General features: G+C 40.9%; 1 protein-coding gene across 7 annotated transcripts in view; it reads left to right on the top strand.

The window, feature by feature from the left end:
• Window positions 1-4,446: 4,446 nt before the first annotated feature.
• The window catches only part of LOC124402996 (transcriptional repressor p66-alpha-like), a 29,418-nt gene continuing 13,099 nt past the window's right edge, over window positions 4,447-20,765 (top strand). For 4 of the 7 annotated variants that reach the window (XR_006928819.1, XR_006928818.1, XM_046876515.1 and 1 more), the window contains exon 1: window positions 4,484-4,722. The gene's annotated coding sequence lies outside the window, so the exon portion shown is untranslated. Of the gene's footprint in view, window positions 4,723-4,856; window positions 5,408-20,765 lie in introns of those variants that run through there. The other 3 variants (XM_046876513.1, XM_046876514.1, XM_046876512.1) reach the window with 3 other exon arrangements.

The following is a 20,765-nucleotide window of genomic DNA, read 5'->3' as shown; positions in this document are numbered from 1 at the left end:
TCTACCTCTGCCATGTTAATCTGTATTCTGTGTGACTCAGGACACGCCTCGGTCTCCATAGTGTTGTGATACGTCATATTTACGTAGCAGCAGCGGTGCTGAGAGAACACGCCTGGGAAACTGTTTAGTGAGAAGAAATCAATCTTAAATATTAATCAATTTATTCTTTTCTAAGTAATAAAAGTGTAACACATTTACTAATAATTACATAAAAGATTTCATAAAATTCCAGATCAGCAGATCATTGAGTCAATCAAATCCTCATTTTAATGTTTAATATGAATATGCATATTACATTACACCTCATGATTGGCTGATTGATTGATTGATTGATTGATTGATTGATTGAAAAGACGGGTACTTTTTCTAATAAAGTGCACATTGTGTATTAATAGGACAGTTTGTGATTTTTGAGCATCGCATTCCACATTTAGTCCCAATTTGTTCTTCCTGGCACTCTTCTGGAAAGATGTTCCACTAGATTTTGGAGGGTGCTTATGGATATTTGTGTTCGTCAGCCACAAGGGTATTATGAAAGGCAGGTACTGATGTAGGTGAAGAGACATGGGGTGCAGTCAGCGTTTACATTCATCCCAAAGGTGTTCAGTAGGGATGAGATCAGAGCTCTAAGATAAGATCTTCCTCTCCAAACCATGTAAACCAGATCTTCAAGGAGCTCTCTTTGTGCACAGGGGCATCGCCATGCTGGAACAGGTTTGGGTTTTCAAAATTGTATTATACTGCATCTAAAGACGTCCTCTACAATTGAGTGCCTTCAGTTTTGTGGTAACAATTTGGAAATGAACCACATATAGCAGGAAAGGTCAGGTGTCCTAATACTTTTGGTAATATATTGTGTATGTGTGTGTATATATATATTTATATATATGTATTATTGATAACATTAACCTGCATTTTCAGTTAACCGTGTGTACAAATCGATATGCTGAGGTCACGTGTATACAAACATGAGGGTGTGACTGCATATTTGTGTGTGCTTCTGTGCCTTGCCCTTGAGGAATGCATAAAAGTCCTGATCTCCAGTAATGGTGGAGCTGTCTCTGTCTCTGTGTGTGTGTGTGTGTGTGAGTGTGCGTGTGTGTGTGCGTGCGCATGTGTTTCTGCAGGGAACCATGCCAACTCTGAGGTCAGCTTGCAGGCCTGGTCACATGACTGTCTTTATTTTTCTAATCTGCCCAGCAGTGCCTTTGACATTCCTGTGATAAGACATGAAGTCCAGAGAAACACATCCTGGGCCTTAAAAAAAAAAAAACACGACATGGTTCAGTTGAAATACGATCTCGTGCTCTACAGAGTCGTAACTTGGTGGGGGAGGAAACCTGACGCTAACTAAGTGATGCTTATTAGGTAGTAGGTGTCAGAGCAGAGCCGAGAGTCGAGACTTCCTGCCAAATAGTGAGCCGGGCTGATGGGGACTGGGAGGGCCACTTCCTGCATTGTTACTGTACTTAAATGGGGATTAAAGTCAAGACTGTCATGTTGTTCAGGGCAGCCATTACTGTTTCCTGCTGAGCTGAAAGACAAACCGAACGTGGTGCTGTGTCGTGACCTTTGAGTGCACCATGTTGTCTTTTGGTTTCTGTTTTCATGATTATTTTTATTCATTTAAAAATAGCCTAAACTTTGTGCGTACAGAAAAACATAAAGTTGTACGATTTCTTCTATCAAATAACAAGAGAAAATGCCAAATATGTCTTTCTTTTCGAACCAGAATCTTCGGAGTGCTAGATGATATTTTCTGGAATTGAATCACTTCTAGAAAAGCCTCAAATTCTGTACATCCAATTAAGTATGATGAGATCCGAGCGCTTTTCTATGACACTCCCTTCGATTCGTGTTTAAAGATAATGGTTCTTTAGCAACATTTGAACCATAATGACCCAAAATGCACCCTGTGGCTTTTATTTAATCTAATTAAATCAAGTATTGCTGCACTAAGCGCATCTTATATAACCTTAATAGGCCGGTATGTGCTATACCAAGGGACAGGAGGGTGCCACTTTGTCTTAGTTAATCAATAAATCTATTGCGCTGAACGTGATTTTGTGGTCGTTTCTTTTCCTTCCCGTATATGAGGATAGCTGATTTGTGTTCTTTGACATGTATTGTGCATCCTGTAATTTAAAAAAAAGATATTAGCCGTATTTATTCGAGGGGGAAAAAAATCTAAGGTTTATTTGTTAAATCTTTAATCTGACAATCGGCGGTTTAAATCTGGTGGCTTTGAAATCGACATCAGATGAAACACACCCCTGAGGAAATGATTGCAAAAAAAAATAAAATGATGAAATCAACCCCGTATATATTTGCGCACGTCTGTGTGGGTGTATTTGTGTTTATCAGGTCTAATTCACTGGGGATTACAGTATCCACACCAATCCACCCACCCCCCCACCTATCCTTCCATGTATCACACTCTCACACACCAGATCTTCTCTGGCACTGTCAGATCACAGACATAGCACTTATTATTCTTCTCACTGGCACAACATCTGTAGCGCTGATTGTAAAATAACAACACTTTATTTGAATGTATAACGTTATAATGACTTAAATAGTGCACACGTATATACAGGTTCATGCATACGCATAAATTACCATAAATAAATAAATGTTTATTTGTGCATATCTTTGCATGTGTGTATATTCAGAAACCGGACTTTTCCAGCCATATGTGGTTCTTCTCCAAACTGTTAGCACAAAGCCAGAGGAACACAATCCCCCTGTGCACAAAGTGAGCTCCTCGAAGATGTGCTTTACATGGTTTAGAGAGGAAGATTTTGAGTGGCCTGCTGTAGAGCTCTGATCTCATCCCTGCTGAACACCTTTGGGAAGAACTGGCATGCTGACTTCACCCCAGGCCAACACCCTTGTGGCTGATGAACACAAATGTCCACAAGCTGCTCCAAAATCTAGTGGAACATCTTCCCAGAAGAGTGACAGGAAGAGCAAATGTGGTATTTGTCTCCTGGACAGAAGGAGAAGATCATTGCCTCGACAGATAGAAATGGTTTGTAGAGCATAACCAATAGAGTATCTCTTCTGTAGAACCGGAAGCGACCAGCTAGCCTTCACTCCCCACACACTCCAGTGAGGCTGGTGGTCATTCCCTGGACCACTTGTGGTAGGTGTGTACCACTGAATACCGAAACACCCTGCAAGACCTGCTGTTTGGGGGACACCCTTACCCAGATGTCTTCAGAGTTTGTTTAAAGCATTTGATCTTTTAAGCAGAAGGTCATGAGTTCAAATGCCAACTACATCAATCTGCCACTCCTGGGCCCCTGAGCAAGGCCCTTAACCCCATAAATGCTCAGTTGAATTAATGAGATAAATGTAGGTCGCTCAGGATAAACACCAAAATGCTATAAATTGATTTCAACTAGGAGAATCGATTTTATTACCTTCACCTCTGAGCGGCTTTAGGTTTAAGTGTCATCGCTGTATTTATACATCGTAATGTAAACATAAAATACAGACACATCTGGCAGAGCTCCAGGATCCTGTCTGGTTGGATGTGTCCATGTCGCTTTCCTCTACTTTCCTGGTTTCCTCCTACCGCCAAGGAACACCTGGGGTGGTTTTGTCAATGTGGATTGCCCACGATAGTTCTGAATGAGTGTCTGAGGTCTCCTGAAACACACAGGTCCCAAAACAGGGCCTCATGCAATACCCAGTAATCGGCGCCACTGCCATCCCTACCAAGATGAAGATAAACTGATGAGTGAGTGCATGTATCCCTCACTGTAACTATAGTGTACTGGGGATCTCTATCCTATATATACACTATATATCATATATAATCACTGATCAGGCATAACTTTGACAACTTGCCTAATATTGTGTTTGTTCCCTTTTGCTGCTAAAACAGTCCTTCCCCATCGACTATTAACAGCACAAACTTTTTCAGCAGTTTGAGCTACAGGAGCTCGCCTGTTGGATCGGACCACACGGACCAGCCTTCGCTCCTCACATGCGCCAACGAGCCTTGGCCGCCCACGACCCTGTCGCCGGTTCACCACTGTTCCTTCCTTGGACCCCTTTTGATAGATACTGACCACTGCAGACCAGGAACATCCCACAAGCTGTAGTTTTGGAGATGCTCTGACGCAGGCGTCTAGCCGTCACAATTTGGCCCTCACTCAAATCCTTATGCTCGCCCATTTTTCCTAACAGGTGCCATGATGAAGAGATAAGTGTTATTCACTTAAATGATCATAATGTTATAATACCTGATCGGTGTAGGTTAGAGTTGGGTAGAGTGGGCAGTGGTGGTGGTGGGGTGTATTGGGAAAGAAGTGTGTGTGTGTGTGTGTTGGGGTCCGGATCTTTTGCCCTCCTTGTTATTGGTCATGGTCAGGAATAATGGTCCTGTGTGTAATGTACTTGGTCGCTCCTGGCGTGCACAAGCGCGCATGCGCACTGCGGTCACGCCGCGGTTCGTGCGTGTGTGTGTGTGTGAGAGTGAGTGAGTGAGAGAAAGAGAGAGAGGAGTGTGTGTGTATGTGTGTGTGTGTATAAGGCGCATTATTTGGCAGCCCAGGCGGCGGAGCGGGGAGCAGAAGAGGTGAGGAGGAAAAGGCTGATCTCAGGTCTGGTATCCCCGCGACTCTTGTTTTTGACGCTGAGTTTTATTTATTTGTGACTCAAAAAAGGCGAAAGGAGGAGAGCGGATAGACGGAGAAGCGCCTCTGGGAGCCGGTAAGTGAGAGAAAAGAGCGGTGTGTGAAGTTTTTGAGGAGGAGGAGGAGGAGGAGGAAGGGGGTAGAAGAAGAAGAGAGCAAGGGGGGGGGGTGATGGTGGTAGGAGGGAGGGTGAGAGGAGGGAGAGAGAGAGAGGGGGGGGTGTATTCGGGAGAATCCGTTTTATTCGGTCTTATCGAAAGCTCATCTTTCTCTCCTCCACCTCCTCCACCTCCTCTTCCTCCTCCTCCAACAACGCGACGCCGTTACAAAGTAGCCGATACACTTTCATTTCCGTGCCGCGCTCCAGGAGGCTTCACCCGGCACCCCAAACACTTCTAACCCCTTCCATCACGATCTCCTCCTGAAGTTTCTGCCCGCCGGCTCTCCGGGGGTCTTTCGGGTTTTCTTTCTTTTTTTTCTTTCGTAATCTTGATGAAGCGCCGCGTCAACCACTAGCTTCATCTGTCCGAGTTTTTGGTTGTTGTTGTTGTTGTTGATCACCCGTTCGGGGTCTGGTTCCCCCTCGGGACTCGGTGATTCCCTGCCTGGGCGCCCTGGTGGCTCCCTGGTGGCTCCCTGGAGGACGGGGTTACCCTGGAAATGGAGGATTTTGTACTCGCTCGGGGGCTGAAAGTTTAAATTGTGCGCTGTTGCCCTCCTCTGCCCCTTTCTGCCCCCCCACTCTCTCCCCGGAACGCGAGGTAGGTGAACACTGGGAACGGTTCAGCGCTTTGATTGGCTTTAAGACGTGATGCCGAGAACTGCTGCCTCCTGGTCTTATAATAATAATAATAATAATAATAATAATAATAATAATAATAATAAAAGTTTTTGTATATTGTGGAGAAGTTATTAATTGAAGTTAATTGTTTATATTCAGTGTTTCTGCCCCATGGAACAGTAAAAGCGTGTAATTGATACACAAAGTTCAGCACATGATCTGATCAGAAGTAATACTCAGTATAAACACGTTCATTCTCCCGAACTGCTCCTGTTTCTCTGCAACATTTCCGTCATCCGGTCTGCTTTCTGCCGGTGTGTGTGTGTGTGTGTGTGTGTGTGTGTGTGTGGGGGGGTGTTACTTTTGAAAGGAAACACTTTGTGTTGAATTGTTTAGTTAAATGTTGACCTGAGAGATTTGAGGGTTGATGTTTGGTGTCTCAGGGTTTTTATTCGTGGCACTTAAACTCGACCAGACCGCCAGGTTTTTTTTCTTCTCTTCTCTTATCACAATAAAAGTCCCCTGGCTGTACTCTTCCTCCTCTTCCTCCTTTTCCTCCTCATCCTTCCTCATCCTCTTAAAGCCACACGTGCAGATTGGATCGCGCGCTGATACGTCGACACGGCGTGGTGTGTGTGTGTGTGTGTGTGTGTGTGTACACGTACGCGCACGCGCGGGGGTTTATTACCATTCGTACTTCCTTCCTTGTGTTTCTCCCAACATTTTCTTCCTTATTCTGTTCTCTTATTCTATTCTATTCTTTCTTTCTTTCTTGTTTTCTTTCTTTCTTTCTTGTTTTCTTTCTTTCTTTCTTTCTTTCTTTCTTTCTTTCTTTCTTTCTTTCTTTCTTTCTTTTCTTTCTTTCTTTTCTTTCTTTCTTTCTTTCTTTCTTTCTTTCTTTCTTTCTTTCTTTCTTTCTTTCTTTCTTTCTTTCTTTCTGTTTTCTTATTCTATTCTATTCTTTCTTTCTTTTTCTTTCTTTTTTCTTGTTTTCTTCTTTCTTGTTTTCTTTCTTTCTAATTGTTTTCTTTCTTGCTTGCTTTCTTTCTTTTTTCTTATTGTTTTCTTCTTTCTTTCTTTCTTTCTTTCTTTCTTTCTTTCTTTTCTTTCTTTCTTATTGTTTTCTTTCTTTCTTTCTTTTTTATTGTTTTCTTCTTTTTATTTATTTCTTTTTTCTTATTGTTTTCTTTCTTTTCTTTCTTTCTTTCTTTCTTTCTTTCTTTCTTTCTTTCTTTCTTTCTTTCTTTCTTTCTTTCTTATTGTTTTCTTTCTTTCTTTCTTTCTTTCTTTCTTTCTTTCTTTCTTTCTTTCTTTCTTCTTTCTTTCTTTCTTATTGTTTTCTTTCTTTCTTTTTTTTTCTTTCTTTCTTTCTTTCTTTCTTTCTTTTTTCTTTCTTTCTTATTGTTTTCTTTCTTTCTTTCTTTCTTTCTTTCTTTCTTTCTTTTCTTTCTTTCTTTCTTTTTTCTTTCTTTCTTTCCTTCTCTCTTTCTTTCTTTCTTTCTCTCTTTCTTTCTTTCTTTCTTTCTTTCTTTCTTTCTTTCTTTTTTCTTATTGTTTTCGTTCTTTTGTTCTTTCTTTCGTTCTTCATTTCAGATTCAAATAGGATTAGTTTCAGTCGTTTTCACCACCAGAAACACTTCACTTTCTCTGTAGTGACGAGCTGCACTGTTTTTAGTTTTTATCACGTTTGAGGAAGAAAGAAGGAAAGAGGCTGTTGCAAGTGGATGAAGACCTAATGTCAACTGTTACACTGTTCTTTTTCTCCTTGATTTGAATTGTTCATCTTTTCTTTTCTGCTACACTCTGCTGCGCTGCCTGGTAATATGCAGATCAGATCGTTAGAATTTCCCACTAACTTCCTGTGTCCTCTTTTTTTTTTCTATAACCGAACCGAACGGTTTCCAAGGACCACCTTTTGAAGGGAATGTTCGGTTGCCATGTATTGGTGGCAAAAACTAATGTTGTATTCCTTTCCAAAGCTATCTGTCTGTCTATTCCAATTAAAGACACACACTAGATACACATTTAAGAAATCCACTTGTGGCCAGGAGTCACTATACACTGCAATTAACTTACAAAAAGATGTCAGTCTGTCAGTCAAAAAGGGCGTTAACTTTTGTACGTTTTAGCATGGAGAACCATCTGGGTGTCACATGGGGGGTGTTGTCTGGTGTCTCGTCGAATGTGAGCTTTATATTACATCCTAAAGTACCGTGAGGTCAATAAGATGATGTTCGGTTTGTTTCGTTGGTGGGCTTTAGAGGCGGAAAACGTGTGGGCTGTATAATTTTGACTGACATCTAGTCAGAGACGTTTTATAAGCTATTAAGGTAATAACTTACAGGACATTGCACATTCCTGTGTCTACCTGAGCAACGCTATAATGTAGTTGTGCTTCTTTTTTCAAGCCATTATGTCACATGTCTGCTCTGATGAGATGTAAACCACAGGGGGTCCATCTGTTAGGAGCTCATAGGTTTTAAAAAAGTGCCCGAGGAGAAGAAAAAAAAAAAGCCTCAGCGGCAGTCTGAGATGTTCCTTTGTCTAAGCGCTTGATGCTCACAGGTTGTCATCAGCCGCTGTCAAAAGGGACTCGCTGGCGAACAAAGAGCTCAGGGACATGCTTTTGAGTAACGCAGAACTTCTGATAAAGTGCTTGAGTGCATCAATGTACTAAACCTAGCATGAAGTTTATGCTGGTCTTTAGCTCTCGGGTGCATTTGGTCCAAGGCTTTCTTGGATTAAAAATCTTCTTTGAATACATTTTATTAGAAAAACTACTTGATGGATCTTCAGCAACTCTTCCTCAGTCAGCTTTACAGGTCTTTTAGGGAAGGTTGTAGCTCGGTGATTAAGGTGACTCTGGATCGGAAGTTCATAGGTTAAAATCCTATAAATGTTTTTTTCTTTTTTTTTCTTTTCTTTTTTTTGGTGCACCTGAGCTCCCAGGTGTCTGAGCGAATGTTCAGGCAGAAGCTGATGGGAATTGGGTGTGATGGAGTTAGGCCTGTGTGTTGTTCATAGTTAAGGAGTCACAATGCCTAGGTGTTGCTAAGCAGCTCCAGATCACAGAACTGTGTCAAGCATAGTGCCATCTTATCTCCCCATGTCCTCATGTTCCTTCTGATGTGGATGTGGATGAAACCTTGGAAGCTTGTGAGTGTCATTTTCATTAAAAAAATCCTAAAGTGTTCAGAATGCTGGTATGACTAGGGTGCGAACACTTTTGGCACAAAGCAAAGGCCTGAAAGCGCACACTCTGTAGGTGTTTGTGTTTCAGGTTTAATCACAGGGTTTTTTTTCTTGGTATCAGAGGTAAAGCCTTTGCGTGTACTTGCAGGAAATCAGTTCAAGATCGTAGACTGTCGAGTCCAGGCACTGATCATCGTTTTTTTTCTGATCATCATCTCTTTTTAAAAAAAATCGCATTAGCTGTAGCTCACCGTTGTTCCATTTGTCTCCTCAAGTTGGACACCATCCAATTTTCTCAGACCAGCCAGTTTTCCTCGGTCATATAACAGCTATTGAATGGGGATTTGAGACTAATATGAACTCAGCTGGGAGTGACCTTCAGAACTGCTGCTCATGCTGCATTGCAGGATCAAGGAACACAAAACTGCTATCTACCCTCTTCTGCATACACATGCTAGTTGTGATTGACAGCAGAGGGAGTTTGGCCTGTTTTGCTCTCCACAGATGCCTGTGGCGATGTTGGGAATCATGCACATGGTCTCCCAACAATAACACTCAGAAGCTGATTGGATGATGTGTTGAGGGTGGGTTGCCAGTCAAGCTGATCGGTGTACGGAGGAAAACAATTTCCATAGGTCAGCGAAATCTAGTTTGGGATGGGAAGTGTTTTTTTTCCAGGTCATTTTCAATGATTTCATTGGTAAAAACCAAGATTGGACAGTGAAATACACCGATTAGGCATAACTTTATGACCACCTGCCTAATATTGTGTTGGTCCCCCTTTTGCTGCCAAAAAAGTCCTGATCTGTTGAGCATTTACAGCATCGTCAGTTGGATCGGACCATGCGGACCAGCCTTGGTGGTGCATGAAGGTTCACCACTGTTCCTTCTCTGGAGCACTTTTAAGAGATACTGACCAATGCAGACCAGGAAACACCCTACAAGAGCTGCAGTTTCGGAGATGCTCTGACCCAGATGTCTAGACATCACAACTTGGCCCTCACTCAAATTCTTATGCTCACCCATTTTTCCTGCTTCTTACACGTCACCTTTGAGGACAAAATGCTGCCTAATAATATCCCACCGCTAACAGGTGCCACGATGAAGAGATTATTATTGTTATTCACTTCACCGCTCATATTGTGATGTCATTATTTTACACCTGATTAATGTAAGTGTTTTCAAGATGGAGCTGAATCTGTCCAGGCGGATTTTTACATGATCACCGGGGGTTTTTCGGTATACATATCCTTCGGATTTGAATCGTTTAAAAGCATCTTGAGCTCAGATTTTTGCTTCTGGCCAGGAGTGGAAAGTATAAAGAGTTAAAGTCGTTCCTGACCTCTGTTGTGAATCACATTTATTTTCTTAAGGCTCAGCTTTTGTATAATGTCAGGTTTTTTTTTATTTTATTTTGTGTGGAAAAAAAAAGTGGTGAAGGCATAAGGTGTCTGATATTCCAGTTTAATCTGTACAGCCACATTGACATTATTTACATGTCAACAAGTCGTTTTGTCTAAGTTTCGCGGTCACACCGCACTGTTTTACTTTTGTGTGTTTACTGGGTTTATTTTTCACTGAAGTTTGGTGAAAGCATATTAGTGGTTAATGACATACAGTGGACGAGAGAGAAATTGCTTTTCTAGTATGTAGTGAGGTTTTGAAGGTTGTTGGATTTGTCACAATGATGAGAAGAATCATTACCATAATATTGTACAATAGATTTGAATACTGCTCTAACTCCGTTCCTACGCAGTAGGTTCAAAGGATTATAGAGGTAAAAAATGTCCTTCATCTTGAACACAATGCCCAGGGAATCAAGCACATGGGGAAATTCACAAATACCATGAATTCCACAACAACAGTGTGTCCTTGTCTCATCCGCAAAAATCTTTTCACCATTGTGTTTTGAGTGGAAGTATTTTTTTCCTGCCTGCTATTAGCCACACAACCTTCATAGTGAAAATAAAACATGGCTATAATGTGCTTCTCTGGGGTCCAGTCAGTGAAATAACATTAGTTTATGCCCATTAGGTGGTGGAAAAAAAAGAGGTGTGTGTCTGTTTGTGTGCACCTGTATCTACAAACCAACATTTGTGCACCATGATCTTCTTTTAGAACATCCCATTCCCCATATAGTCCCATTTTTCTGTAAAAAATGTAACCTCCATTCTTCTGGGAAGATGTTCCACTAGATTTCAGAGTGTGGAGATTTGTGCTCATTTAGCCACAAGGGTGTTAGTAAAGTCAGGTACTGATGTAGGTGAGGTGAATAAACCTGAGGTACAAACCGCTTTATAATTCATTCCAAAGATGTTCAGTAGGTAGGATTATAGAGCTTTATAGCAGGAGATCTTCACGGAGCTGGCTTTGTGCATAGGAACATTGTCACACTGGAACAAGGTTGGATCTCCTAGTTTAAATAAATGTAATGCTCCCGCATCCAGAAACATCCTGCACAATTGTGTGCCTCCAAGTTTGTGGTGACATTTTGTGGAGAAAACACCTATGACTGGAAAGGTCAGGTGTCTCAATACTTTTGTTTGTATATTATATATGTATGTATGTATGTATTTTCTCTCCCCATATAAAATTCCACAACACAAACACGTCTGTGTGCATCTGCAAGTTAAAACCCTGCAGGAGAGGTCATTACATCACTAGCTAAAAATAACCGACGTGGAAAAGCCTTTCTCTGGCCTGGCAGGGGCATGTGCTCCAGAGAAGGAGAGAAAAGAGATACGCCTGTGAGGCAAAATATTGTCAGGAATATGCGAGATGGTTGTGAGATATTTGGGCCAATGTTACGAAGCATTTAGCCATCGTGTAGTTTAACAGTAAACGCAACATTTCCGGTATGTGAAATCCAAAGTGGGGTGTGTGTTCAATTTTTATTATTATTCCATGAAGAGATTTTGTCATGCGTCATTTGCATGCAGCAAAAGGAATGTGTTGTGGTACATTAATAACGCTCAGGTAGTTACATTTGTTGTTTTGCTGTCGAATCCGAGCATTTGAGAAAAAAATTTAATCAAGTACTAATTTTGGCCAAAATGGCTTTCCATACATCTTACAACCAAAACCTATAATCAGGCTAGTTCAAAATAAGAAGCCTCATTGCTAGCTAGCTAGTTACAGTAACGCTGATTTCTCTCGCTCTTTTTTTTTCTCCCAGAAGAACAATGCTACTCTACTAGCATTATTCTAAGTTATATTCTTCGATAAAGGACCCCAGCATGTTTCAAAATTAGATCCTTTGATTGAAATAAACATTTTCTGGGATTTCTGTCCAAAACCTGAGAGAAATATGGTATAACTAATTCAGCTTTAACAACCACAACCTGACAAACTTCACAGCACACCGTGGCTCATGTGCAGCTCCGGAGCGCTGTAGTCCAGCAGGTGTTTGTTTTAACACACTTACTAAACCTGAATCAGGTACGCAGAGGAATGTGGTTTGCTTGAGGTAGAAAACTATGCACTCCGCAGTACTGATGACGTAACCGTATTCTGCTGAATCCGACCGCACAAGTTAGGCTTCTGCCTTATCTCACTCCAAGCTGTTATAAAAACGACCCGCGGCTCCTCCGTAATCAGTGTGAAGAAAAATCAGCCTCATTCGGTAGGCAGTGGAAGTGTGTGGACCAGAATCGTGCTGAACACCAGAACAGGAGCTCGGTCAGACAAGCAGCCCTGACCACCCAGCTCTCGGTCAGCTGAACCCGTGCCATCAGACTTACTGTACATATTTACTTAGCTGAAGAGCTAAAGCTTGTACTAGGGAATGCACAGTAGGTGCACATTTAGGACTTTGTAATACTCCTATGATTGTCATTTGCCTTGTTCTACACACCTTAAGAGCTCTGATCAAAACGGTCACGGCACTAGGGTTGCAACAATTTGGGAATTTTGAAGATTGGAAACTTTCCATGGAAATTAACTGAAATATTCGGGAATGACTGTGAATAATCTTTAGGGTCATCTTTGTTAAAACATTCAGATTTAATGCACTTTCACAATTTCTGCTCTGCACATTGATCAATCACATGCACACAACACACTTACCGAGGCCACACCCCCCTGACATGCACGCTGCATGTCAGGGGGGTGTGGCCTCGGTAAGTGTGTTGTGTGCATGTGATTGATCAATGTGCAGAGCAGAAATTGCATTCCTCAAGAACACGCATCATTTCTTGAGTTTGCAAAATGATGTCAAATAAATGTCAACCTTGGTGAGGATTCACGTAAATGACATACATATTACATAGATTTTAATGTTAGTAATAAAGTGTATTAGTTTGTATGCACATCATCTTATGAACAAACTAAAAATGTCTAATTTCCATAAATTCCTTGGAATATTTCAAAAATTCGCATAGAAAGTTTGCGGAAATTTTCTGCAACTTTTTCCAGCCTTGTTTGTCACCAATTTAACGACACACCAGTAAGTCAAGTTAAATGTATGTGCAAGGGTGCAGAAATCTGTAACCTGGCACAAGCGGAAACTGTGTCTGTGAAAAGAGGTAGTTTAATACGTAGTTTAAGTTAAAAAGTTTAAGATATGTTGTGAGGAATAAGCATTACTTCTCCATTGTTTGCTGACTTTTTGTTGCTTTCTCATGTCAAATGATGTATTATGATGTACTTGGAGTTGTATAGAAATTCAATAAAATATTGGCAGATGGATAATTACAGTCAAGTACCCACATTGTGTGTGTGTGCGCACACAAGTTCGACTTGCGATTTTCGATCTTATAATGACGATAGCGCTACAAAAAAAATGGTAAAAAAATTTACACATTTTTGCACCACAATGTACGTATCTTCCTCCTTGTGAGATGCCTCACACGCACCAGCGGTCAACAGAGTTCAGTGTCTCGGTGTTAGAGTGCGTATTTTTTGTCTGTGTTTTTGCTGCTTTAAGGCCCGATTTTTAGCTCGTCTCTTTCCTTTTCTATCGGCGTCACCGGACAATGAAACGGAGCACACAGCACGCTCCGCCCTCCATTAATGAACCGGTACTCGTGCACTATAAAGTCGATGCATTACAATAGTGGAATTTCTTCTGCTAAATTTTATCCTGTAATTTATTCAATTATGAACCGATTGCAGTATACTGCCCCATCCTGGTCATCATTCATTAAGGCCCCTGGGTAGGCTGGGCCATGTTTTGATATTTTCAAGTTGCGATGGTGTCATTGTAATGAGTCTCTATTGTAACTCAGGGACGACCCGTATATATTTATATAATTTGGCAGGTAGAAGAATTACGTAGTGAGAAATCGTAGCGTTCAAACCGTCACCAAGAATCTAAAATGCAAGTTTTTATTTTTCATGTTACATGTTAGCGCTAATAATTTACGCACGTCTTGTTTTTGCGTAATAATTCTGTCGTAATCTTTTGCCAATGTTGGTCCTCTCAGACAGGAAAATTACTGCCAATGAATAGTGCAGTCCTTGGACTGATCCTCTTTATCCTTCTTGCTGTTGCGGTGGTTGTGTTTTCTTACAGCATGGCCAAGCCTTTAGTCACTGTGCAGCAGAGCTCAAAGGGAATGATGTAGATCATATCGTCCGTTTTTCGCACTCAGTCCTGATGAATGTTTATGGGAGATTTTGGAGTGACATGTTAGACAGGATACATCATCAGAACCGTCAATAAAACATGAATAAAGGAAAATGATTAGGAAGAAACTTGTTCATTGTTCTAGGACCGGTCTAAAGACTTATTCATTGGTTTTCAACCTTATTGGAGGTTACTTTTGTTTTGATAGACGCTTTTTTCCGGTTCTCACAAAAGTTGTTTTAACCCCAGAGTTTATTTTTTATTAAAGGGAATACAGAATTGAGGGAATATGCTGACTCTTTGTCAATAGCCTTTCGGAACAGTTCGTTTTATAGACCCATTGTACTGCTCAATGGGGAATCTAATTGAAATTCATTTATGCAAACAGACACACGTTATTCACCTTGATTTTAATGTGCTCTAGAGAAAATACACGCATTTCGCTCAGAACATAGAAGTGTTTCTTTATTTTCGAGCCTTAGAAACTGCAGGTGGTCTCCGACTTACGATGAAATATTCTAGAGTTAAGAATGGGTGATCTGAACACATCTCTAAGTTGAGACATGGCCTAGCCTACCCAGGAGTCTTAATTTGTTAATAAGGATCAAATTACAGTTTTAGAGAAACAGAGCAATTATCATTATCGTACTGTATAAAGTTTAAAACGTGGCAGCGGGTGCATGTACGAGCACCAGTTCACGAGCGCATGTTCCTGAATGAATCAACATTACAGCAGCTCAAGCTCCTGTTCAGTAGCAGACTAGCAGTTAGCACCAGAGGGCATCACTGCTTTGAATAAAAATGTGTTTTAGGGTCTGTACAAGATGATTTGGGATAAATTTGACTTGCTTTTTATGGATTTGCTTACGTATTTATTTATTTATTTATTTATTTATTTATTTAGTCAGCGTTTCCTCATCACCAGGGTTACGTTTGGGTTCCTATTGCCAAAGCAATTAGTTTGGATCTGCTAGTGATCATGAATGGTTTACAGCACCGTATATTCAAAATGTGTTCGTGCATGTCATCACGGTGGAGAAGATGTTGAGCAGAGAACGTAGTTCCGTGTTGAAATCATGGCGACCGCTCATTACTCTCATTGGCTGTTTTGTATTTTAGAGGATTGTGGTCTAAGACAATGGGCATTGTCTTTCATATCCTTTTTTTGTACGTGATTTTCTTTTTAAAGAATTTAAATATAAAATTTGACAAATATTAAAAATTAGTTTTGCAATGAGATGATTGGCAGGTTGCACTTAAATTGATCTTTATGGTTTGGATCCTTTTTTTTTTTTTCTTTCAACTGGTCTTTTCTATTCTTTTGCATGTGTATGGAAGGATGTGCCTTGTTGAGAAGCCACATATACGTATGCTGCCCCAGGGCGACGTGAAACCTGAGCCGTCGCTGCCATTTTACCCACTGTAACTGACACTCAACACGTTCACTGCAACATGTGGACTCGTTCCACGGTCCGCCGTCTGACTCTGCACTTTTGGCTCCTTCACACAGCCATCTGTAACTGCTGGGTCGAGTTCAGCCGATCTAAACCAAACCCGATTGTTCTACTGCTGCCCTCGACCTCTACAGTCCGATCTGAGAACAGCCCGATCGCTTCAGCTGTCTGTTATAGCTTTGTGCGGGATGATGACTCATTTGTTTACCATTTCTTCGTCCCCAGTAAGGAATGCCGAGGCGAGTTCTGTGAAGGAACAGTAGCCTGCGGAGAAAGGGCAAGTCGTGTGCTGCTGTTCTTCTCGCTGTAGTCCAATTTGTCGTGTCCGAAAGTGAAAACGATGTTGGTAACGTCGTTCGCATCTTTCGCGCTTTTATCCCAGCACCTTTGGTCCATTTATAACAAGATTTCCAGATCAAAGTCCGGTTGATTTGAAACCCTGTTATCCAGATGCTAAACCAGAAAGCTTTGACATCCAAGTCATATGTGTGGAGCGTCTTCAATATGGAAATGAGCATATCTGAAACTTGCTGGGCCTAAATACTAAAATCTTTTACATTTAGGTGTCTATGACAATCCCAAGCCTAATGGTATGTTATAAAGGCCTATATGTTGTTTTGATGGCTGAATGACTCAATGCCCATTCGAAATAAGAAGCCAAATTTCGGCACAGAACTCGCACGTCAGTATGCAAAGTGCTAAAAACGGAATTCATTTGCTTGTGTGTACGTCTGTCGAAATGCAAGCAACAATATGACCCTATAAGATTAGCATGGTAGAGTTGTAACACAGTGCCCCCTCCTTTCTCCCCTATCTGTTCGGTGCACCAGATATCCGTATAAGATCCGAGTGGCCTAAACCAGACGTTTTTTCGTGAAACAAATGTCAAACTTACCATTATGCCCCTAAGCAAAACAAAAGCAGAAGTGGAAATAGCACTGTATAAGGTCTGACCCAGGCAGTTCCTTAACCTCAGCTGCATCACTCCAGGCCCAGTTTGGTTGGTTCTGTTTCTATAAAACCAAATCTGGTAGCCTTATTTGAATCTACTGAAATACTGATCAGGCAGTTACTAAGGATGCTGTAAATTATACAGCATCCCATTGGTATATATACTATGACCAAAAATTGCAAAAACGCAGCTTGATTTTCTGACGATGTGCAACAGAACAAACTGGCAAACCAACGACTTCTTGTTGAACGCCGGCCCACATAAATTTGACTAATTTCTTTAAGCTTTTCTTTCGGCCTACCTGTGCTGCAGTGAAACCGGAAACTCTAAAGTCACACAAAAAAAAGAACTTGTGGTTTGCTCATTTGCATATCTGCTTTGCGATCTTAGTATTCAAAATCACTATGAGCATTGGCAGCCCAAAATAAGGTGCTGAACGGGTCAGCTGTCCCTCAACACTTCAGAATTAATGGGCGTGTCGAAACGATTCCCCCCCGGCAAAGTCTGTACACACAGAACGGACACGTCCTCTGGGACTCGAGAGCACTGACCTAAGCTACACGCTATATAAGCAGATCAGAAGAAACAACACGTCTATTGTAAGGCACTTGAGGTGGAACCCGGGGCCTGGTATTTGCTGATCGGAGAGACGTTTTACGGTTTTGTGGTGACGTTTGCACAAAATCGAAACGGTTTCATTTTCGTTTCTGGAATTCGGTTGCGTTCTTTCCGTAGCAAAAAAATTGCAATCAAGGATAGACAATGTGTTTAATTGCCTTTTCTTTAATTTGATCAATGAATCAGAAAGAGAGCTGCGTTTCTGCTCGTTAGCAGATAGCGGTACTTTTGGGCTGAAGAAAAGAATAGTCTTGGTCATAACAGCATCTTAAATAATACACAGCCTGATTGGGGCTGAGCTAAGAGTAACAGTCTTCTTCAACTCTTCCTCACTCCCCCTCTACCACCTCCAGCCCTCGTTCCTTTGGAGGACTTGTGTTTTGGAATGCCATGTGGCGTCTCTTTGGGGTGTAACCTTTCATTTGTAGAGTGTGTGTGTGTGTGTGTGTGTGTGTGTGTGTGTGTGTGTGTGTGTGTGTGTGTGAGAGACTGTCTTTGTCTGTGTTATGTGGTTGCTTGCTATTGCTCATGAAGGGTTAAAATCTGCCTCACTCTCTCATACGTGCATGTACGCGCACACACACGCGTTCATGTGCGCGCACACACACACACACACACACACACACACACACACACACACACACTCTCTCTCTCTCTCTCTCTCTCTCTCTCTCTCTCTCTCTCTCTTACTGGTTTAAACCGGTCCTCAGTAAAGTGCTTTGTGTGGCCCAGTGTATCCTGGGAAGGGTCATGTGCGACTCAGTGATGTCACAGAGGGAACTTAAGTTAGCTTTCCTTTATCAGCTGAATGTGTGTGTGTAATATATATATATGTGTGTGTGTGTGTGTGTATGAGGTGATCAGAGATCAGTTACAGTGTTGTGCAAAACTTTACTCGGAAATGGTTGATTTATTTTTATTTTTTCTTTTTGTGACAGGAAAGAGTTAATGTGTGAGTGTACACATCAAGGAAAGGGTTAATATTATGTTTAGCCCTTACGTTCTGAGCTAACGCTTCCTGTTATGCACCAGCGAGTAGATGAGGCTCTGCTTTTCCGCCTCCATTACTGTGTTCATCTCACCCTTACCCTCACCAAGAGGAGACCACATCTCAGCATCTTCCTAATGTCCTTAATGCCAGTCTCCAAACTCAGCTCATGTTCAGGCAAGGAAGCCGGGAATGGATATACCTGGCTAGTGTTTCTTAGTAGGATCTTCCTGTGGAGACAAGGCATTTTTAAACCATGTTGAAAATAAAAAAAAAAACTCTGAAGGGAATTCAAAGGTCCCCTTCCATGTGGGTTTTTTTATACAGACACCAACTGTAAACATCGCCTATGGATTAATAGGTGAAGTCGGTTGTTGAATTACTTCAGAGGGCGCACCATACAGTTATTTGTTGGCTCTCAGGCTTGTCTTTTGGTCTGCGTTAAATTGCGTAGTAGCTTCTTTTCCAGCTTTTACACATGGATCATAAAAATTCGATTCTTTCAGCCTTCTTCAGTAGAGTTTTATCCATTGCAGGGTTGTGGTGTACTGTAGCAGAAGCCCACACACACACACACACACACACACACACACACACACACACACACAAAAACACTCAAACTCATTCACTCCTGAGGCGATTTAGGCTACATCTACACTAATCTGGATAAATCTGATAGTCTAAAAACGCTCCTTCGACCTGCGTCATTTCCGCCTGCGTTTTCCAATGACTAAAAATGGAAAAAAAAAAAAGCGCCTCAGTTTCTTTTACAGTCCACACTGCAATGAAAACGCCATTTTTAATGCATCGACTTTGGAGAGCCTTTTCGAAAAGCTACGTTTTTATTGACCGACAATGCCGTCTCCCTGTGGACAAAACGGAGAGAAAAATAGCAATTTTCAAAAGAAAATGTATCAGTGTGGACATGGCCTTAGTCAATGCTAGTCCACCTACTAGCATTTCCTTTAGGGAGGGGGATTTGGAGGAAACCAGTGAAAGCCCTTGGCAACCCTGAAGCCATGAGACAACAGTGCTAACTGCTGTGCTACCGTGTTGTTCAATCTTTAAAAGTCTGCAATAAAAATGACAAAAATGATGTTCTAAAAGTAATAAAACGTTTCTTCCTTCTTGGCCCATTGTGGCTGAAGGAATTAAGTCTTTTATATGTGCGACTCTGGTAGACACGCCGACTCACATCACATCTCAGTTATTGAATTGTAAAACGCAATCCTAATGCTGAGAAAAACAGTCCGTGCTAATTTATACTCTATTACTTTTTGTTAGACTTTACTGTTTCCTCTTTTGAAGTATTAAGAAGAATGAAGTAATCAACTAAGACCCGGCTTGCCGTGGTCTTGTAAAACTAGAAAGTTTGAACTTTTTGAACACCTGAAATCTTTCCTGTGGTAAAAAACTGACCAAATGCACTTACAAACCCCTGATGTTGCCATATAAACATTTTCTTATTAAAAACTGAAGCAACAATCTGTTCTTGTTTGCTTAATAATTTTTCAATTCTTATTACTCGTGTATGACGTGGCGCATTCGCTGTACAAACGAGGCGAACATGATAATGGGTGCTTTATTCTAACTTGGTGATTTTATTTGGAACTTCTGACAGAACTTTTGGTATAAAATGAATTTCCAAATCCAGATTTAGAGTTGTGGTAAAGATTGGAGCTATACAGTGTATTACAAATATGCTATAATTGGAAAAAAAAAAAAAAAAGCTGACATACAGTCTTCAAATCATTCAGATTTACCTCATGGCCTTGTGTATGGACCTGCATTAAGATTGTATAGTAGCTATTAATTCTCAGTAGTAGCATGTTAACAACCCCTTAAACCTTTTTTTATTGTTTGTTTTTTTATTTTATCAAAAACTTGCCTTTATTCATATTAGCTGAGATTGATGCCTTGGCTATCTTTTGATGATGGGAAAATTTTTTATTTGCAAGTGGATTTTTTTTTGCAAGTTTTTTTAATTTATTGATTTATTTTGTTAGCATAAATTTGACACAACATGTATATTTGTTTTACCTCAGAGTGTTTTGTATTAGTATTTAATTTGTAGCATTTATACTTAAAAATTTAGTCGATTATGTTTAATTCGTTAATCAGACCATATATTGTACACGAGTGAACATGATTCTGGTGAGTGTTTGTTGTGAGGGTGCCATAATGTAGGTGGATTTTTGAACGTATAGCAGGCAGAATGTTTTATTTCACTGAAGACTGAGTAATGCTGTCACATTTAATTAGGATTTACGAACAAATAAGCTATATTTGACTTCTTCCACCACTCTCCATTAAACCGCCCATCTTTCAATCTATCATCGGCTTCAGAGTCACTCAGTCCGGCCGAAGGGGTGCTGGTGATTTCCTGTAGATGACAGCCTTTGGCGTTCTGCATGTACTTTGCTATCTTGATGTCTGCAATTTTATCAGTGCAGCCCATTAGATTACATTATGGCCAGTTATTGCTCCTGCACTGGGTCATAGGTTGCAGTGATGTCTTGGCGTTTGAAGGGTCCGCTTTAATAAACTTGACTATTGATTTTCCATCTC

The sequence above is a fragment of the Silurus meridionalis genome, chromosome 20, assembly GCF_014805685.1.
Source record: "Silurus meridionalis isolate SWU-2019-XX chromosome 20, ASM1480568v1, whole genome shotgun sequence".
Lineage (NCBI taxonomy): Eukaryota > Metazoa > Chordata > Actinopteri > Siluriformes > Siluridae > Silurus > Silurus meridionalis.
The sequence above is the reverse complement of the archived record's forward strand: the minus strand, read 5'-3'. Positions and strand labels throughout refer to the sequence as shown.